The sequence below is a fragment of the Mesocricetus auratus genome, unplaced genomic scaffold (genome assembly GCF_017639785.1).
Source record: "Mesocricetus auratus isolate SY011 unplaced genomic scaffold, BCM_Maur_2.0 Super-Scaffold_100015, whole genome shotgun sequence".
NCBI lineage: Eukaryota > Metazoa > Chordata > Mammalia > Rodentia > Cricetidae > Mesocricetus > Mesocricetus auratus.
The window spans coordinates 25,324,215-25,343,696 of record NW_024429198.1 but is presented as its reverse complement, the minus strand read 5'-3'; the positions used below and the strand labels follow the sequence as shown (position 1 = coordinate 25,343,696).

Below are 19,482 nucleotides of genomic sequence, written 5' to 3'. Positions count from 1 at the left end.
GCGGGGAGCACAGGGCCGCCTCGCCCCGCCCCCGCCACGCCCCCGCCGCCGCACCTCCCCTTCTCCGCCCCTCCCGGGTGCAAACTGAGCGCCCCACCCGCCCCTGACCTTCCCAGGCCCCTCCTCTGGGCCCGCCTCTTTCTGAGATGGGACCCCTACGCACACCCAGGGGGACTGTCACCACACCGCACGAGTCCCATTTGTGCCTCCCGAGGGCAAGTTCACCCAAGTGGTGACTTTTTAGGGACTCTCTTTCTCCCAGAGACCTCCAGTGGCTACCCGCCCCCTGTCCAGTCGCTCCGACGTGGCTACTTCGCGGGCTGGGCTGTATAAAGAGCTGGAGGCAGCTTGGCGGGCGCAAAGCAGAGACGTGGCACTTCTACTAGGCCGGCCTAGGTTCCAGGTATGTGCGCGCCCCTCGGCAGATCACGGGTGGGAAGAGGGTAGGAGTTTAAGATTCAGTTCTTCCCTATCATCCAAAGAAGACCCGGGGCAGGGGAAGAGCAAGGGGGACGAGGGGCCTTGCCCCACCTCTTGCAAGCGAGTTGGGCCCAGGAGGCTCTCAGCTAATTCAGGCTTACTTGAAGGGAATAGATCAGGCAAATGAACATACCCTATCATCCAGGGAAACAGAGCAAGAGGTCCCCGCGTGGCCCTGATGGCATTAGGAGAGGGTCTCTTCATGGACAGAGCCTGCTAGGCTAACTTGCACTTCTGCAAGGATATCTGAGCCCGACAAAAAGTTCATATTGGAACAAAACGTAAATCGCCTTGGCAGGGAAGGAAGTGTTCAACTCAGGAGGTTTTAAACAACCTGTGGGGTTGTTGAATGGGAAAGTTACAGGATAAAGAGAACCAGAAACCTTGCATCCCTGGCCCTGTAGCCACGAGTGACCCCTTCCCTCAGTACAGGATGGGATGACAGTGGCTTCAGGCTGTTTTTTTCCACCCATCTTAGGCCTTGTTAGTGGCTTCAGGATGTTTGGCACTAAGGAACCTCATCAGTGACTGTCTTATCTGTGGGACTTAAGGATGTCCCCATGGGTCACATTCCCACCCTGGTAATTCGCAGGTTGCAAATGTGCTGGGGCTGGGGGCAGTTCAGAGAGTCTGTAAGGGTGCCATTGTGCTAAAGGGAGACATAGTAAGGGCTGGAATGTGTCACGGCCCTTCCAGGACCACCGAGATTCAAGAGGAAGACAGCAGAAGCCCAATTTGTCGTTTCTGTCACCTCAAATGAACAATTAAATGTAACGATTTTGAAAGCATCCCTGAGAGTCTATGCCAACCCCAGGGTGTACAGTGTCTGGAACAATGGGCCGGGAGGGTACCAGAGGCCCAACTCGGGGTGGGGAGGGGGCTCACTAGGGAAGCATGCCTCACAGCTGTTTGGCTGGTGTCTAGTTCTCCTGGAAGCTCCTGGTTTCTGGGTCTGGAAGGGAAAAGTTAATGGGTTTCTATGCTTGTCCCTGCTGCTTCAGGAGTGGGTGGGAACTGGCACCATTCCCAACACTCTCCTTGCCTTGCCTGCGTGGCACAAGAGCCTGAGAGGCTCCTGGGAGAAGGAAGCCCACAAGGGCCAATGTCTGGCTGGAGAACCTCAGCCTTTCTTGCCCTCGACCCCTATAGCCTTCATGTGGGCGGCTGGAACCTACAGGGTGAAGAAAGACAAAGAAAGTGTGTTTAGTTAATTTTTATCCTTACCCCTCGACGCTGCTGTTAAAAACGATTAACACTTTATTTTTTAAGAATGAAAGAAGTATGGGCATCATGCGTGTGTGCCCAGGACTCTGGTGGCAAAGGCAGAAGGATTGAGAGTTTAAGGCCAGCTTGGGGTCACCTGGGGAGACACTACCTCATGTAGCCTGACAAGCAGGCAAAGCAACTCGCTCTTAGCTTGGAGACCTAAACCCTGGGCACTGTGGGAATTATTACATAGACTCTCACCCTCTAAATGAAGTGTCTTTTGTGTCATTGGAACAGGAAATGGGCTCAGTTTTGCTGTGTGCAGACTACACTGTACCGTTGTTAAAATCCATTAGTGATAATAAATTAGAAATTTCTAGTAAGCAAGAACAGAAACCAAATCCTCATTTAGAATGGGATCTTGGTTTAAAAGTCAAGTAGTTCTGAGTCGAGGGTGATGGTTGTCACTGACTTGCAGGAAGTTTGTGAACTTTTCTGAGCTTGTGTCTTCTTGTGCAACGTGACCCCGTTCACCAGGCGTATCAGCCAGAGGCTCTGAAGGAGAAAGGAGCTGTTAAACAGAAGATATCTGAGGCTCAGCCCCAAGCAGGCACTCTGACATCTAATTGCTTTAAAGTGTATTAAATATTTCCTTTTCCTAGTTTTCCTTTTCAAAAGCCTTCCTTGTTAAAGTACTCAAATCATCAGATTGTAAAACTGAACTTGAACACTATTTTACCAAGGACTTTTTTTGCTGTCTTCACAATGAAAATCTCTCTCTCTCTCTCTCTCTCTCTCTCTCTCTCTCTCTCTCTCTCTCTCTCTCTCTCCCACTCTCAAGCATCACACACACTTCCTCTGTCTCTCTGTATAAAGCTCACATACACACACACATACACACACACTTTTTCTCTGTGTGTCTCTGTCTCTCTGTATAAAGCACACATACACACACATACACACACACACTTCTCTGTGTGTCTTTCTCTGTCTCAAGCATGCATTCACACACACTTGCTGTCTCTGCCTGTTTCTTGGTGTCTGTCTGTCTCTCTGTCTCTGTCTCTTCCTCAAGCATGCACACACACACACACACACACACACACACACACACACTCAACTGCTGCAGGTTAGCCTTATGTACAGGGTCAAGCTGAAAACAGCTATGGGACACAACCGTTGGTGAAAATGATGAATTCTGGGGCGCTGATCCATGTGATTTGAAAAACGCCATCCATTTCCTGACTCACCTCAGAATCCGTTCAGAAATATGAAGCAGCACATGACTGCAAACTAATGCAACTATTTTGTGTCATCTTTATATTCCCTCCCAGGGCCTGATTGCAGCCAAAGAATGGAGCAGGGAGGAGCTGAAGAGAGAATGGCCTGGGAGACATGAAGACAGCTGTGGACCACTGTTGACTTTCCCAAGAAGACTCACTAACTGTAGACTTTGATATGTAACAAGACTACTAGACTATTTTTTTTAAGTCCTAGAATCATAGCCTCCTTACATTTTATGTTTTCCTGTACATGAGTCAGGTAGATGTTATAGTCACCATTTGACAATTTTTCACACTAGTTTCAAATTTCAAAGATTGTCTGGTCCTTTATTTACTTATGCATGCATGCATGTATGTATGTATGTATGTATGTATGCATTTGTCTGTCTGTCTCTTTGTTTGTTTGCATATTTATTTAGATGGGATGCTCTGTGTGGTCCCAGAACTCACTCTGTAGACCAGACTGGCCTTGAACTCAGAGATTTGCCTGCCTCTGCCTCCCAAGTGCTGGAATTAAAGGCATGCACCACCATTGCCCAGCTAATCCTATCCCTTTTAACACAGCTAAGCCTTGGTTCAAAGATATGAAGTTTGATGTCACTGTAGATTTGCTCAGAGCTGCTCCAGGTTTACTTATTTCATAGGATTCTGAAGACCCATAGTTGTAGTTACAAATTACCCCATGATGGCCGTCCATACAGGTTTTCACAGCCCAAGGCTTTTGAAGGGGAGAGGTTGCATGAACTTTCAAAGCCTTCTCTGGTCTATTGGGCTTCACCGAAGACTTTTAAGGTTCCTATGCCCCAAGAAAGCTCTCTCCCCTTCAGTACCCATTCCCTGAGTGGTGTTAAGGAGACTAGTTTTGTTTAAAAAGAGCGTTGTACATGTCTGGAACTTGTCATCACACACACGTACACACTCACATACACATACACACATACATACTCACACTCATAGATAACAAACACAGACACTCATACACAAACTCACACATACACACACTTTCACATATACACAGATACACACACACTCTCTGTGTGTGTCTGTCTCATACACACATACAGATACACACATATTCTATCTCTCTTTCGCTATCTCTCTTATACACAAATAGATGCACACACTCTCTGTCTCTCTCTCTCTCACACACACACACAGAGGGAGAGAGAGAGAGGGAGAGAGAGAGGGAGAGAGAGAGAGAGAGAAGGAGAGAGAGAGAGAGAGAGAGAGAGAGAGAGCATAAACAGATCTGATAAAAGTGCAGATTCTTGGTCCTTAAGGTAAAGTTTCAGCTGTTCCACACTGCTAAGGTGTGTAAGGGAGCCTTCAACAAGGCCCCCTCCATAGTTTAATCTCTACTCAGGGTCTACCATGGCTTCCTAGGACTAATTAGAGAGATGTAACCATGAACTCTGTCCCCAGTTATTCCTGATGGTTGACACAGAGTGACCTGCCTTCATTCACCTCAAGTGAATTCTTCTTACCAATTACCACTCAAATTCAACCCACACTAAGAGTGACATCCTTTCACCTCTTAGCCATCTTCAAAGAAGCAGCTTGGCTAAGTGTGTGGGTGCCAGCCGTAAGTAGCTGCAGGGTGTACCCAGATGTACCCTTAGGAAGACATGCTTGCTCTCTGGATGGGGGTGGACATCGTTTTCAAGTTATTTTTTTTTCTTGACATGTTCAATGAAACTCCAAGAGTTTAGCAGGGCATCGCAACTTACTTCTGCTACATTCCAGAAGTCAAAGCATTCTGGAGATCTTCAAGATTTTGTTTCATAATTGTGTGTGTGTGTGTGTGTGTGTGTGTGTGTGGCTTGATTTATAGATATGTTTTCTGGCAACCCCAATTTCATTAAGATAAATCTGGTGCCTGGAAAGCAGTTCAAGTTGTCTTTTAGAAGCATAGTATGGGGAAAAGAAGAATGCTAAGTTTAAATGAATTTTGGAATACCTACGGGAAAGGCAGATGGTCTCTGGCATGAAGATAAAGCATCCTTTTAGTTTCCTTGGAGTTATTTTCTGACATTGAGACTCATATGTCTGGAGTGTTTGTAAGCAAAGAGTGACTGTGCTTATTTAATTTAGAAAGATATTTTGACTTATTAATTAATATCTCCTACATTCTTCTGTCTCTGAGAAACAGAGCTTTGAGGGGACATAAATAGTTTCAGAAATACATTTTTTAAATTATACTTAGATTTTGGAGCACGAATTTCCCTGTCCCAGTTTATTTCAATATTTACCAACTAAATTTACCATAATAACCTTGAATTCGATAAAAGGGATATTTGTAGAATTAATCCAAAGGGGGCATGTCTTGACAAGCAAATTAAGAGGAATAAAGGCTGTTGGGATCTTGTGGCCCTCTGTCAAAATTCATTGCTGACCTTCCGTCCCATTCCCACTATTAGTGCCTTAATTCCCTATGTCAGTTTCTCTCGCTCCAAAGACCAACACCTCATCTAATACTGACAGCAGTGATTGCTCCTCAAAGAGCCCCACACCACCCCCAATGAGGAGCATCGTCTTTGATGACACAGGACTGATTTTATTTGAATTGCAAAGCACCTGGTTTTAAAACAATAACAAAAAACAGAATTTTGTTGCAGCAGGATGGAGCCTTGCTATTCAGTTGGGGGCAACAAGGTGAACACTGTGTGAGGTTCTCTGTGATGTTAACTCACAGATTTGAATTTTTGCTGTAGTTTTGCTTTCCTCTTCTACCTGATTCTGCTCAGAACTTAATGTAGAGACTGAATTACAGACACTGTCTTAGCCTGTAAGAGTATATAAGCAGGAGCAGGATGATAGTGAAAAGGACACTTAAATCCTGGGGACCCAGCGGCTGCTCTTAACAGAGATTGTTGAGTCAACTGTACTGAGAAGAGATGGTGCTAAGAAAGTTGACCTATGGGTGTGTCTGATGGGGGTGGGGGCGCAGAATTTCCAGGGAAAATGAACTAAGGGAGAAAGTCCCACTCACTATACTGGCTACTTTCTGTTGTCAGATTGACAAAAATTAGAGTTGCCTAGGAAGAGGACAACTCAGTTGAGGAACTGCTTCCCTCAGATTGACCTGTGGTATATGTGTGAGAGAAACAAGAGCGAAAGTCCACAAAGAGGGAAATTTCTGTTAAGATTACTAAAGTTGCCATACGCTATTCAATAGTGTTCATACAGTTAAATAAGGTAAGACACTGAAATCAACAAAGACACGGGGATCAACAAAGAGAACAACAGAGCAGAGAGTCCGTGAATGGCCAAGGTCGGCTCTTTAACAAAGGTGGCATATAGCTCGCTGGGGAGAGGAGAGACTCAACACCAGAATCTAAGGCAATTGACTGAGTCATTTACCCCAAGCCATTCTTTCAAATAGCTTCAAAGCAGATTAAAGCAAAAATTAAAGGAAAACATTAAAAACACTTAGGAGAACACTTAAGCAGCTATCCATATGACCTCTGGCTAGGGAAGCAATTCTCAGAAGAAGATACAAAGACCAGCCATAAAGAAAAATCAACGCAACAAACCACATTGAAGTTCAGAGCTTCCATGCAAGGATACACAACTTAAAAGCAAGCCCTGGCTCTAGGGAACTTTCAGTGTACACAGATAACAAAAGGTGGTAGGCAGTGTATATTCCCAAGCTCCAATCAGCCCACTGGGAAAGAATTAAACCATGCAAAAATGGACAAACGAAGCAAGTATTCAGTATAGGCATAGTAGTATCATGCAACCCCTTTCCCAAATCACAAAAGCCAATTAAAATAATATATATATATATATATCTGACAATTAACTATTATCACATATTGGCAAAAAAACGATTCTGGAAGTGTGAGTTCTTATAATCACTTGGGAAGGCATTTTGGAGACTCAATGTTGAAAATGCACATTCCATTACATGCACTGGGCAAGGGACACATGGAAACTACTGTCAGTTTATTAATAAAAACTAATTGTAAATTAGTTTTGAATAATTTATGGATATATGCCCAATAGCTAAGTGTCCCAGACAAGATAAATGCTAAACTCATGACTTCCAGTTCTGAAGCGAGGGAAGATAGTAGAGAGGTAAACAAAGGCCACCAATTTTAGATGTGATCTTGATTTTTGATTAGTATAAAAATAAGAAATAGTGCAGATATTGAAAATGTTAAGATCAAACAGGGCAGCTTTGGTGGACGCTCATTAGATTAGCAGACTTTTCTGAATCCTCAAAAGATTTCCTAATTCAATAAAGAGGGTTAACGGGAAGAAAGGAAGCACAGAGAGCTGGTACAGGAAGCTCATTAAATGGTTTTGTCCTGAAGAAAAATAGTCTGTAACAGCTGGACGGACATGCGCACAGAGGACTATTCTATAAGTGGGTCACTGGGAAAAGGTTTTCACATTGCTTGGAATGCTTCTACGGACAGGGTCAAAGTATCTATGTAATAGGAAAACAAGGTAATCCCAGGACAAAGGCTTCGCTGAGCTAAGAGGCCATAGGATTTGTGTTTGGAGGGAGCAGGGTCCTCCTAGAATTACCAAGGGAAAGTGGACCAGCGCTGAAGTGGGGATTGAATCTTTATCGATGCACATGGAGACCTGATCCTTCTGTTTTCCTAGCATTGCATGGGCAAAGCTTTCATGTGGAGCAGGGAGCGGGTATGGATGTTAGAAAAGAAAAAGAGACTTGCAGAATAAATACTATGCACATCAGGAAAATGAACTTCCTGAGGAGCAGTCCTAGGGTCTCCACGGCTCCAGTGAGACCCATGTTCTTATGCCCAGATGCACTCCATCAGCAGCCTGGTGGGTTCTGCCCAGCATCTTCAGGCATCTCATCTCCAGTACAGGTGGAGGTTTTGGGGTGATAGAATACAGCCAGAAGATGATTTACTCGGATAACAGGCAAGAGGAGCAGGGACACAGGAAGTTTGTGAGAAGTACTTTTAGGAACACCATGCCATGTGAACTAGCTTTTAAACATCCAGAAACAAGAGTGGTGATGGTGTCAATGGGCTGGAATGTGGTACACTAGCTGGGATATAGGAACCATGGTCCCGGGAGCCTGGTTTTCCAAGGTATATCCCTGCCTTGGGAGTTATAAAGGAGAGGTTGGTGTTTGTTGAGAGTGATAGATAACAAAGTGTTCTTGGAACAGAAGATGAACATCTCAGATGTAGGATTGGTGTTGACATTAGGGTCTCTAACAGCATCTTTAGTGAGTGACTATGGCATTGAAGTTCAGCATATAATAATTATAGACAAAATCATTTTATAATTTTGAGTGTGTAATTAAGAGGGGAAAAAAGACCTCTATGAAGCAAATCATAAACCCAGGGAATAAAGAAGCATCCAGTCCTCACTCCAAACCATACATCCTTGCTGCTACAGCAGCCTGCATCTGCAAGTCTCAGCATAGTAAACTTTAACAAGCAGACAATGGAATCTGATGTTAATCTCCAGTGCCTCCTTGGCAGAGATAGCAGTAAACTGTAAATGATTGGACTGATTAGAAGTATCTGGAGACTTTTTCCAACCTTCAAAAGTCATAGTTGTGCTTGCACACATTGAGTCAGTCTCCATTGGATGGGGCCCAAACCTGTGACTGCAGAATTTGACAAGCACACTTGTTAGAAAACCATCACTTGCACAGGTCTGCACTAGATGGGGTCCTAGAGCTCAGAGATGTGGGCACAAGCCCCCAGCCCCAACCAGAAGCCCCAATTTCACCTTGATAGTAACCATTCACAAGTGAAAATTTAATTTTCTCCAAAGGAGTCTCACTGGGGAAACAAAGTACTCTTAAGGGTATGCCCCTTGCCCAGTAGTAGATGCCTAACAGAAAACAAATACAATAGCATTTTTGAGGTTCCTGGTCTCATAAAGTCATATCAGGGCTTTTTATATTATTTTTACATTTATTTATTTATTATTCATTCATTTATTCATTTTAACTTTCAGGTTTTTCATTTATATTATGATTTGTTGTTGTGGGGTTTTATGGAATTCCTGAACGTACAAAGGAGTGTGTGTCTGTATCTCTATCTGGTTTTTGTGTCTTTTATTGAACTCTTTTCCTTCTGTTCGTTTGTCTAGTCCTATTCCAGTACACTAGAATTTGTTTTATCCTATTGTGTTTTGTTTTATTAGTATCCCTTTGAAGCCTGTTCATTTTCTATTGAAAGACAAGAATGGGGTTGACCCGATGGCAGGGAAGATGGAGAGGAACTGTGAGGAGTAGAGGGAGGAGAAACTTTTAATTTTTAAAACAACCTTATTTTACATACCAGTCTCAGTTCCCTCTCCCTCCTACCCTCCCACTCTCCCAACCATCTCCCCATCCCTCCTCCCCATTCCTCCTCCCCATTTACTCCCCAAAGAGGGTGAGGCCTCCCATGGGAAATCATTAAAGTCTGTCACATCATTTGAGGCAGGACCAAGCAAGCCCCTCTCCCCTGGATTAAGGCTAAGCAAGGTATCCCTCCATTAGAAATAGGCTCTACAAAGCCAGTTCATGCACTAGGTATAAATACCAGTTCCACTATCGGTGGCCTCATGGACTGCCGAAGGCCCCAACTCTCGGCCATGTTCAGGGGGCCTAGTTCAGTCTTACGACTTATGCGGGTTCCCCAGCTGTCAGTCTGGAGTCAGTGAGCTACCACCTGCCCAGGTCAGCTGTCTCTGTGGATTTCTCCAGCATGGTCGTGACCTCTTTGTCATCACTCCTCCCGTTTTACACCTGGAAGGGAAAACTTAATCATGATATATTGTATGAAAAAAGTCTAATTTCAATAACAGAAGAATAAATAATAAATAATGAAAAAGATATGAAGTTAGTATGGGTTTGGGGGATGGATAAAGAGGGAAGTTAAAGTGAAGAAATTGGAGTACATAAGATCATATTTCATTTTGTGCATGTATAAAATTCTCTAAAATTAAAAAATACTGTAAGAATAATTAAACATCAACTCTCTTGCATGGTGCTGGCAGTCCCGAGAGGACAAAGGTGGCAGTGCCCAGCTGCCCTCTGGTCCATCTCTAGTGTTGCCCTGAAGGGTTTCCTGCCTCCTGCAGAGTGCCTCATGGCACCCAGGCTGCACTGAGTCAGGCTTCCTCGTAAGATTCTCACACAATCCAGGAGATTTCTCACACCTGATCCCCTGTTCAGAGGCCCATGAAAATATTGACTTTATCAATCAACTTAAAGCATTATGCTTATTAATCATATTCTCTGCAGATGTTTACATTTATGTCTTTAGGGGTATCTACATTCATATTATCTTCCCCCTCTTTCTCTTGCTCCTTTTTTTTCTCTTATACACACACACACACATACACACTTTTTTTTCTATTTGGATCAGAGTTCACCTTCTTACTTTGTTTGGTTTGTTTTAAATTGAGACAAGAGCTTGTTGTAACAGTGATTTTTGGTTGTTAACTTGACAGACATGGAAAGGGGGAACCATGTTGAGGAAGTGCCTCTATCAAGTTGGCTAGTGGTGTTTTCTTGGCTGTGAATTGATGAAAGGGGCCTAGCCTATTGTGTCCTGGCGACCCTGAGAAGAAGGTCCTAGGATCTATAAGGAAGCTGGCTGAACAGAAAAAAAGCAAGCCAGGGAGGAGCTTTCTTTCATGGTTCCTGCCCTGACTTCCTGCAGTGGGACCAGATGTATGAGCCAAATAAACCTTTCCCTCTCCGAGTTGGTTTTTGTCCTGGTGATTGTCACAGCAGCAGAGAAGCAAATCTGGATTCCAGGCTAGCTTCAGGCTGAATCCTCCTGCCTCAGCAGGAGGCTCTATTCTAGGAGTATGACTTCATTCAGAAGCCAAAGAGAGCTCTAGGGGTCAGGGGTATGGCCAAGAAAGGATTTCCCATTGAGTAGCAAGCATTAATACATTCTGAACATTGCTCACAAGTCTCTATCTGAGCTTTCCAGCCAGTTGTCTGGTCATGCCAACCCAAAAGCTACAGTAATGTGTATTGTGTCAGAAACTGCCTAGAGGGAATCCTGTCATTCCAACATACCCTGGAGTCCTATATGAGGATCTTGGGCAGTAAAGGAAAATCCAGTGATGCCTTCCAATGTCTACCATATGGAATACTGCTCCACTCACTGCTTGGGGAAAGTTGTCTTCTACTTCATGGGACCTCAAAAGTTTCACAGATAGAATGTGGAATTCTCTCAGAGATGGGGATGGGTCAATGTAATTATGAATTTCAGAGGATTATAGCTATGCCAGTGGCCAGACTGTGATGTAAAGGTCTACAAGGCTGACCTCCCACATTGACTGACTGTAATGGGACCTATAGCTGTCACCACCTTACAGATGAGTCCACTGAAACACAGACAGGCTTATGTAATTCCCAGGTTAGACCCTGGGAGGTGTAGATAGAAGCAGTCACACTACTGGCACCAAAGATCGGGTCCTCACAGCCTCCTCTGCATGAGATCAGGGCTGGCAAACGTTTTCTATCAAGGGCCAGGAAGTAAATACTTTAGGCTGTGTGAGTCAGACAGTTTCTGTTGCAACTCCAGACAGTCTGAAAACTAATTGTGTTCTAATAATAATTCATTTTTTAAAACATGCCAGATTTGGTCCCTGGTCACAGTATGTCCATCCCAACTCTAGATCAAAGGTTCTGAAACTCAACTGGGCTTTAAAGTCACAGGAAGGACTTATTAAATTCAGATTAGTGTCTGACAACTTCCCCTGCTTCTGATGTATTAGGTCACAGGCAAGTCCCCTAATTATCTGTCTTTAGTGTGTCTCTAGGACATGCTGATGCTCAAGGTGATGCCCAGCTTTTGTAAGCAGGGTGTCTGCTCTGGAGATGGAAACAGAACTTGGTTCTCTCTGTGTTCCCAGCCCTCAATGCAGTGACTTCCATGTGGGAGGCATTCGGGATTTACTTATGGAAAGAAAACAAAAATGAATGGCCATATTGCAATATTAGATTGTTTCCAACTATTCCAAAATGTGCCAAACTGTAACTCAGAGAATGGCATTGCCTAGTGTGGGGAACTCATCTGTGTTGTACAACAACTTATTTTTCCAAGCTTGTGCGTTTAAAGAAAATCCGAATTTTCCAAAGTCTTGGGTCTTGTTCAAGTGGCAGTTACAGTGCAAGGCTCTGATTGCATGAAAAAGGCTTTGCCCATAGGACATCATCCCTTAGAAACTGGGGAGGAAGGAAAATGCAAGTTACAGTATTTCACAGAAGGCATCGCTAGGATAGGCAAACGGGGATTTTCAACTGGTAATATTGGAATAAGGCTGGCTGGACACATCTACATTAGCTCAGTGACAGAGATGACATAGGGCATCTGTGACCCAAGTTTCATTTTATTTAGGGAAATGGGTGAGAAATTGAAATATTCTTTAAACTACTTTGATTTAGATAGAGGAAATATGTCATTTCCTTCAAAACATGAGCTCCCCTTCTATCCATTTTCAGAAAAAGTGAGTATAGGCATAGAGTGAAAAGACAGCAAGCTGTCTTTCCTCCATGCAGATGGGGCTTTCCTGTGTCCGCTGCTAATATGAACTGACAAAACATTCCAAGCACTTTAATTTCATTTTATTAAAAAAGGGAAAACTTAATTTCTAAGCTCTTTCATTCCAGAGTTAATGGGTTACAATCTTGAGGTCAGCAAGCAGATGGAACTGAAGATGAAAATAGAAAATTGTGAAGTTGTGCAACTAATATTACTTTGTCAAGGTGCGATTTAAACACTAGGAGGGACTGCCAAGACTTGTGAATCCTGAGTCTCACCATTCCTGCGAGGGCACCGAGGCTGGAGCGAACGTGCGTCCTTCCTGGCTTTGCAAATCGAACTAGAGACAGAGCTGGATCAGACACCAGATGCTCGGTCTCACTCTCGGTCTCCCAGAAAATGAGCTGCTCCTCCCTCCGCCCTCACCGCTGTCCTCATCGATGCCTCCTGAATGTGAGCAGTTCTGTCTTCATCCTTAGTGCTTTCTATATTAGTTACTTTCCATGTTGCTTTGATATAGTAACCCAATAAAAGCATATTTAAGGGAGAAAAAGTTTATTTTGGCTCACAGGAAAATCGTGTTAGTAGGAACCTGAGGCAGCTGGTCACATTGCATCAACAGTCAGGACACGGAGAGGAGTGAAGACCTTTCTCAGCTCATCTTCTCTTTTACATGCAGTCTGAGACCCCAGTCTGTAGAACAGTGCCTCTCACTCCCACCTCAATTAACCTGGTCTAGATCATCACTACCAGGCGGTCCTACAGAGGCATCTTTCAACTGCGCCTACCCTTAAGTGTATATAAAGAACGTAGCCACTCCCGCCCAAGGTAAATGATCCTAAGCTCACAGCTAGCTACTGTTTTCCCTCCAAGGGTGTCATCACATAGAAAACAGTGTTCTCTACGAGGTCTATAGTTGTCCCTCTCAGTCTAGGCACTACAAACGGATGCAAGGATTCAGCCCAGCCACAGACATCCATGAACTCCTGCTTGTGTGCTGGACATATCCTGCTGCTCTGCTGGCCTTCGGTTACCTGGCCGTACACACCCTTTGTCTACTTACCTCAAAGTGTGCCCTGCTGCCCCAGTGCTTCATCAGCCTGACCAAACAGGAATCAGAAGCAACTGGTCATACTACCTTGCAGTGAGGAAACAGAGACCTGACAGGAAGTAGGGCCAGGCTGTGTAACATCAAGCCCCACCCCCAGAGGTTTGCTTCCTCTGGCAAAAGCTCCACCTCCTAAAAGTTCCAAACCAGAACCACCAGCTGGCACCCAAGCATCCAAACACATGAGCCGATGCGGGGCATTGGCAATTGTTTTGCTGGCTGGCAATTTTATCCTCCCTCACATTGACTGCATTACACACAACAGGCTAAGCCAGATCGAATTGCTAGTATCTCATATGGCTTTACCTCCGAAGATGCGCTTTCATCTGGCTTGGCCCACTTCATTATACCTGAGTTATTCCATTGGACAGAGCTCTTCTGCCTGGTTGATTGGAAATCAGAGTTGACTTTTTAACTCATGTAGGCAGTGGGGCTGTGAAGAGTCACAAGGGCCTTAAATGATATTTCCATGTGAGCACAACTTGGTTGATTTTACAGTTAATTCATTGCTTTTAGAATAACGTCTCTGTAGTGATCAATCTAAGACATCAGTTTACAGAGTCATGTTAGACACCTGACCTCGAAATTTTGTGTGTGTGTGAAATATATCTCATGCACATGCAGAATTTTCTCAGTTTCATTTAAAAATATTAAGCATAAAAGGAAATAACTTTTACAAAATACAGATAAAGTGATTTAATTTTTCAGTCCCTTTAAAATAAAATTTAATTAAAAATGTCAACAGATATATACATAGCTAAATATCATGTGAAAATACAGTACCCGATTTTAAAATATGTGCTTCATATTGGAGTGGAGGAAATGCATCTCTCAGTTGTTCCTATGATTCTCAGAGTAGATAGAGAATAAAACCCAGAAACAATAGCTGAAACTTTTGGCACCTCTTGTCTAAACGTAGCAAAGGGGTTGGTGACTAGCTGATGTCATCATCTCTCTTTTGAGAACATTCTGCTGCACTTGCCCATAGCTTAGTAAACAGCATTATGTCATCAGGGAAGTGATGGTGGAAAGGATTCCTCAGGCAAGCAGCTGGATGTACAACTCTGAGTTCTGAATGAACATGTCTAGACAGAGGCGGAAGTCAGCCCTACTGATGCTCCCATTAAGTTGACCAAACAGAGAACGGCCTATTGCAGGGAATCATGCTAAGGTCATTGGTGGCCTTGGCAAGAGCAGCTTTTGTGGGGTAAAGGCTAGAAGGAGATGATTGATGTAATGGGAAAACCATATTCTCAGAGTTTGCCACAAGTTCAGTGCCAATGTTTAAATCTCAACTCATTGGAACCAAAGTCAATGCAAAAAGAGGCCCACGCATCTAAATATTCAAGAAGTACAAGAAATTAACCTGTTACAGAAGAGTACAATAATATAAGAAAAAGGGTGTTTCTTAAATAGGAAGAGAGTAGACACAGAGTAGATGGGATTTTTGAAGCTGTTTTCTTAACTCTACGGACAAGTATGGTCTCAATATGTGCCTCAAATTTATCATCACAATTAACTCAAGGGTTACAGAGTGATCTTCATGTGAACGACCAGGAAGGACAGGTTTGAAGTTGAGTTTCTTGGAATTTCTTTAGGATCAGGACTGTGTGCTTGCCACCAGGCAAGCAGGGTGGGGGTGTTGGTTTTCCTTCCCCAAGTGATGAAACATTTCAATGCCAAAAGGAAGCACAGAGACCCCATTCAAGGCTGTATGATCTCATTCCACTAGAGCTTAGACCTTGTGTGATTTCAACTTCTCCCTGTTGCCACCAAGCAGCCACCTGCAGTGTAGAAGGTGAAAAGGAAGTGAGGGTTGACAGCTGTCGGCAGTTCCTTGTCAAGAATGAAGACAGTCCTGATAACAGACTGTAAACCTCCTTCAGTTCTGTCTACCTGCCGCCATCTCAGTGATGCCTACCCGATTGTCTGATTTAAATGCTCACCCCTCTCCCACACACCTAGTTCCTTTTCTGAGCTATACTCCAATATCCTCTTTTCGGGGCACAATTGCCTTCTAACAATTACAGGTCTGTCTTAACTTACACACTGCCTGTTACTGAGAGTTAGAGAGTCACCTTGGTCCTTTGGCAAAGTTCCCTATGGTCAAGACAACTCCCCAGCAAAGATAAGCAGAGGCAGGAAGGGAGGTTAACCCAGCTTTAGTGAAACAGGAGCACTGCAAGAGAACAGGGCATAGTACAGACACCAAGAGAGATAAAGAGGGAGAGGAACAAAGAACCACTCTCTAGGGTTTTGTTCCTGGTGGCTGTTTATTGAGAGTGAAAGCAGAGTTGGGGTAACAGGCTCTGAGCATGAACATGGTCCCATGTGAGCAAAGTCCATGCTTCACCTTTGGGCAAACAAGGAAGCATAATTTCCTACTAACTGTTGGTTTTTAATTTTGCAGTTCATCAAAGGCTCTTTTGCAGACCCTAAACTCAGATGTGTTTAGATATGAGGCAAAATATAACCATGCCATCGTTACCTGTTTACCTATTAGTGGTCAGTTCAAAGCCGCTGCCATTGGCTCACATTTAACAGTTAAAATCCCCAAGCTGCTCTTCTAGTTCATGGTTAACTACATGGTGACAACCGGTTGAGGGTGGTGTGCTGAAAGGCCTGTGTTGGGAAGTTTAAAGATACCCTTGAGAACCTGTCTTCTTTATCAAATTCCTTGCATACCTTAACACACTCAGCCCAGGCAATATCACATCTCAGCCCCACAACACACTGTAGGGTGTGGCCTCAAATTATGGGTTCCACTGAATGCATAATACCTTTCAATATATATTTTGTGTGCATGAGAGTCTTACCTGCCTGCATATCTGTGCACCCTATTTATGCCTGGTGCCTGTGAGGGCAGACAAGGGTATCAGATCCCCTGGAACTGGAGTTATGGATGACCATAACAGGTCATGTGCTGCTGGAAAATTGTTGGAAACAGAACCCAGGTCCTTGGCAAGAGCAGCAGGGGCTCTTAACCACTGAGCCATCTCTCTGGCCCTGCATTTTAAATGTCATAAAATTAAAAATTGCAAGTTGAAGTACTGTAAGTCAGGAACCATCTTGCAAACTTTGCTTTCATTATGGCATCTGCACTCCTGTTTCACTAGTAAGTAGACTTTATAAGCCAGGAGTTTTTGTCTGCTCTGTTTTGGAAATAGTGTCACATCTGTGTTTAGTTCTCAATAATATCTGCTGACTGGACAGTAGGTGATACAGATGACAGGTGACACAGGACCTGATAAGTTAACATTTTCATGTCAATGGTTGCCCAGGAAGGCGGGGAATTACTGACTATAGATACATTTCTTCATGAATGCAGACCTTCAGTTGTACAGTGGCATAGTCCCAGTCCCCTTTTAAAAAGCAAACAATACACAGGTTTGCCATTAGGTAATACTAAATCCAAGTTAGCATGTTAATTATTTCAATCATGAGACCATAAAACAAGAATGTCACCCCCACCCTCCCCCACAAATGTCACCTTAGCAGAAAACTGCAAACAACAGAAGCTGAAGAGCTAGAGGGGGACTGAGCAGAATAGATGACATTTGAAAGGCTGATTTCATAAAAGCAGTCATCAGTCTCCAGTCTCCGTGACTGCTGTGTCATTTTAGCTTAGGATGCTCAAGTGGCTCTCACACTGATTGTCAAGGGAGATAATGACTGGCTTTGAGATGCTTTGCTTCTCAGGGACAGAGACTCAAGAATTGTCTGGAAGGAAGACCAGAGTGTTTGTGGAGTGGAACGGTTGGGGAAAGGGCTCCAGAAAGACACTGTGCTGGTTTGTTTGTTGTCAACATGACACAGCTATGCATACCTACGAAGAGTGAAGCTTAATTAAGGAATTACCTTCAGTCAGGTTGGCCTCTGTAGGCTGTCAGTGGGGTATTTTATTGATCGGTGATTCATTTGGGAAAACCGAGTTCACCTTGGGAAATGCTACCTCTGCACTAGTAGTTAGGGTTGTCTAAGAAGTCTCAAACACACACACACACACACACACACACACACACACACACACACAGAGTAGGCTAAGCAAACCTTGAGGAGCAAGGGGAGCAAGCCATTAAGCTGCATTCTTCAATGGCTTCTATTTCCGTTTCTACCTCCAGGTTCCTGCCCTGCTTGAGTTCCTGCCTTGATTTCCCTAAATGGACTGTGACCTGGGATATGTTGCTTTTGACCATGAATTTTATCAAGGTAATATAAACCAAACTAAGAGGTGCAAAAGGTGGGCGTTAGAAGAGTGGTGCTGATGTTAGATGTCATTGCTTTCCCAGCATTCCCAGATGCCCTGACCTAACTGATCCAGCATAGCTAGGAGCTCCAGACTTTCCCAGCATCCCCGGGTGCCGTGACCTAACAAAACTGTGCATAACTAGGAGCTCCAGACTCTGGGCAGCTATTGTCAACCTTGTGATTGTTAAGCTTCAGAACTGAGGAAGGGACAAATGGGAACCTACATTTTGTGACATCTCTGCCCTTTACGGTCCCACTGAGAAAGTTCTCGCCATCTCTCCACAGAATGTAACCTTGTCTCTTTTACTAGCACTCGGAACCAACATTATGTGTGACATATGAGCTTTCTTCTGGCTGCCTGCTAGAGCAAGATAAGAGAATAAAAGACATTGAAAAAAGAAAATACAAAAAAAGAAAAGTTCCCCTGCCCTGGTCCCTCACTCCCCAACAAATGTATCATCCCTTGCTTTAACAGTCTTGGTTCTGGAATTTGAGCCTTGTCCCATTGCCCCAGTGGTGAGGAAAGCCTCTCCTGCTGTATTCTGGATCATATCCTCTGTTTCTCGGTTCCCTGCTGCTGAGGGAGGCAGCGGTGCCTGCGTGATTCCACATGTGGGAAGAGAAGCCCATCACAGGGAAAATGTGTTAAGAAGCAAAAATAACCAACCACTGCTTGGAAAGGACCTGAATGTTCTGGGATGTGGGGCTGTGTAATTGATTGTGCTGTGCATCCAAAGTTGGGCTTGGAGTCCTGGAGCAGTCAGATCTTCAGCACAGTCTGCCCTGCCGAAGACTTGTGTATCAGGCCGGGGGCTTGGAAAGTGGTGGTCACACATGTCAAGGAGTTCATCCTCACTGCAACAACTTTGAAGGAATAGTAGCACAATTGAAGAAAGAAACACAAGGACCTCCCCTGGGATGGATGACCAGAAGGAGCAAGGTGACTCAGAGTGAGGGCTTGAGTGTGCTCCCTGCCATCTTTTGCTATGACACACGGGAACATTTATTGTGTCACTTTCCTCCAAAGGTAACTTCTATGACTTCTGCTGGTGTACTGTTCTCAGGTCTGTATCAAAGTGATTTGGAACAGAGTGGATGTAGGAAACTGTGCAAAGCCATGATCTGCAGATTTGGAGGCTCTTTGAATCAAGATGGTGATGGTTGTTGGTACGAGGTAGGGAATCGCTGTACTGTCACAGCTATTATCAGTGCAAACTCTGTGTCTCTCTGCCTATAGCACTATCACATTGCTTTCCCGCCCATGCTCAGACTCGACCATGTGATCTTCTTGCACCAGCTGCTGTGACTGGCTGCACAGGCTCCACCCAAGCAGAACCTTTATGCTCTGTGTGTTGTGGTCTTGACCTTCAGTTGTCCTATTTGACAATGACCATCAAGTCATCTTCAAGTCATCGGCTACACTGGAATAAGAACATGTGATGCTGAAGAATGTCACTTGGAAACAAGCCTGAGGTTTGACTAATTTGGCATTGTAGCAGAATACAGTGAAGATAGACAACTCTGGAACGAAAACTCACAGATCAAGGGAAACAAACGATACCACACCTTGAAGGTATTGGGTCACTATGGCCAGAGGATGTCATCAAAACTGTAAAAATCTCAAAAAGAAAAGCCTGGCAGCACATCCACAAGACATTCAGATTAC

The 19,482-nt window shown here is 44.1% G+C and overlaps 1 long non-coding RNA gene and 1 other non-coding gene across 2 annotated transcripts; both read left to right on the top strand.

The window, feature by feature from the left end:
* The first annotated feature begins 80 nt into the window (after positions 1–80).
* Positions 81–3,282, top strand: LOC106022338. The gene is made up of 2 exons (XR_001197338.3): positions 81–403; positions 3,021–3,282. It is a non-coding gene; the product is annotated as an uncharacterized LOC106022338 (long non-coding RNA).
* On the top strand, positions 2,868–2,937 carry LOC121144399. Its single transcript, XR_005881762.1, has one exon. It is a non-coding gene; the product is annotated as a small nucleolar RNA SNORD123 (small nucleolar RNA).
* Positions 3,283–19,482: the final 16,200 nt, after the last annotated feature.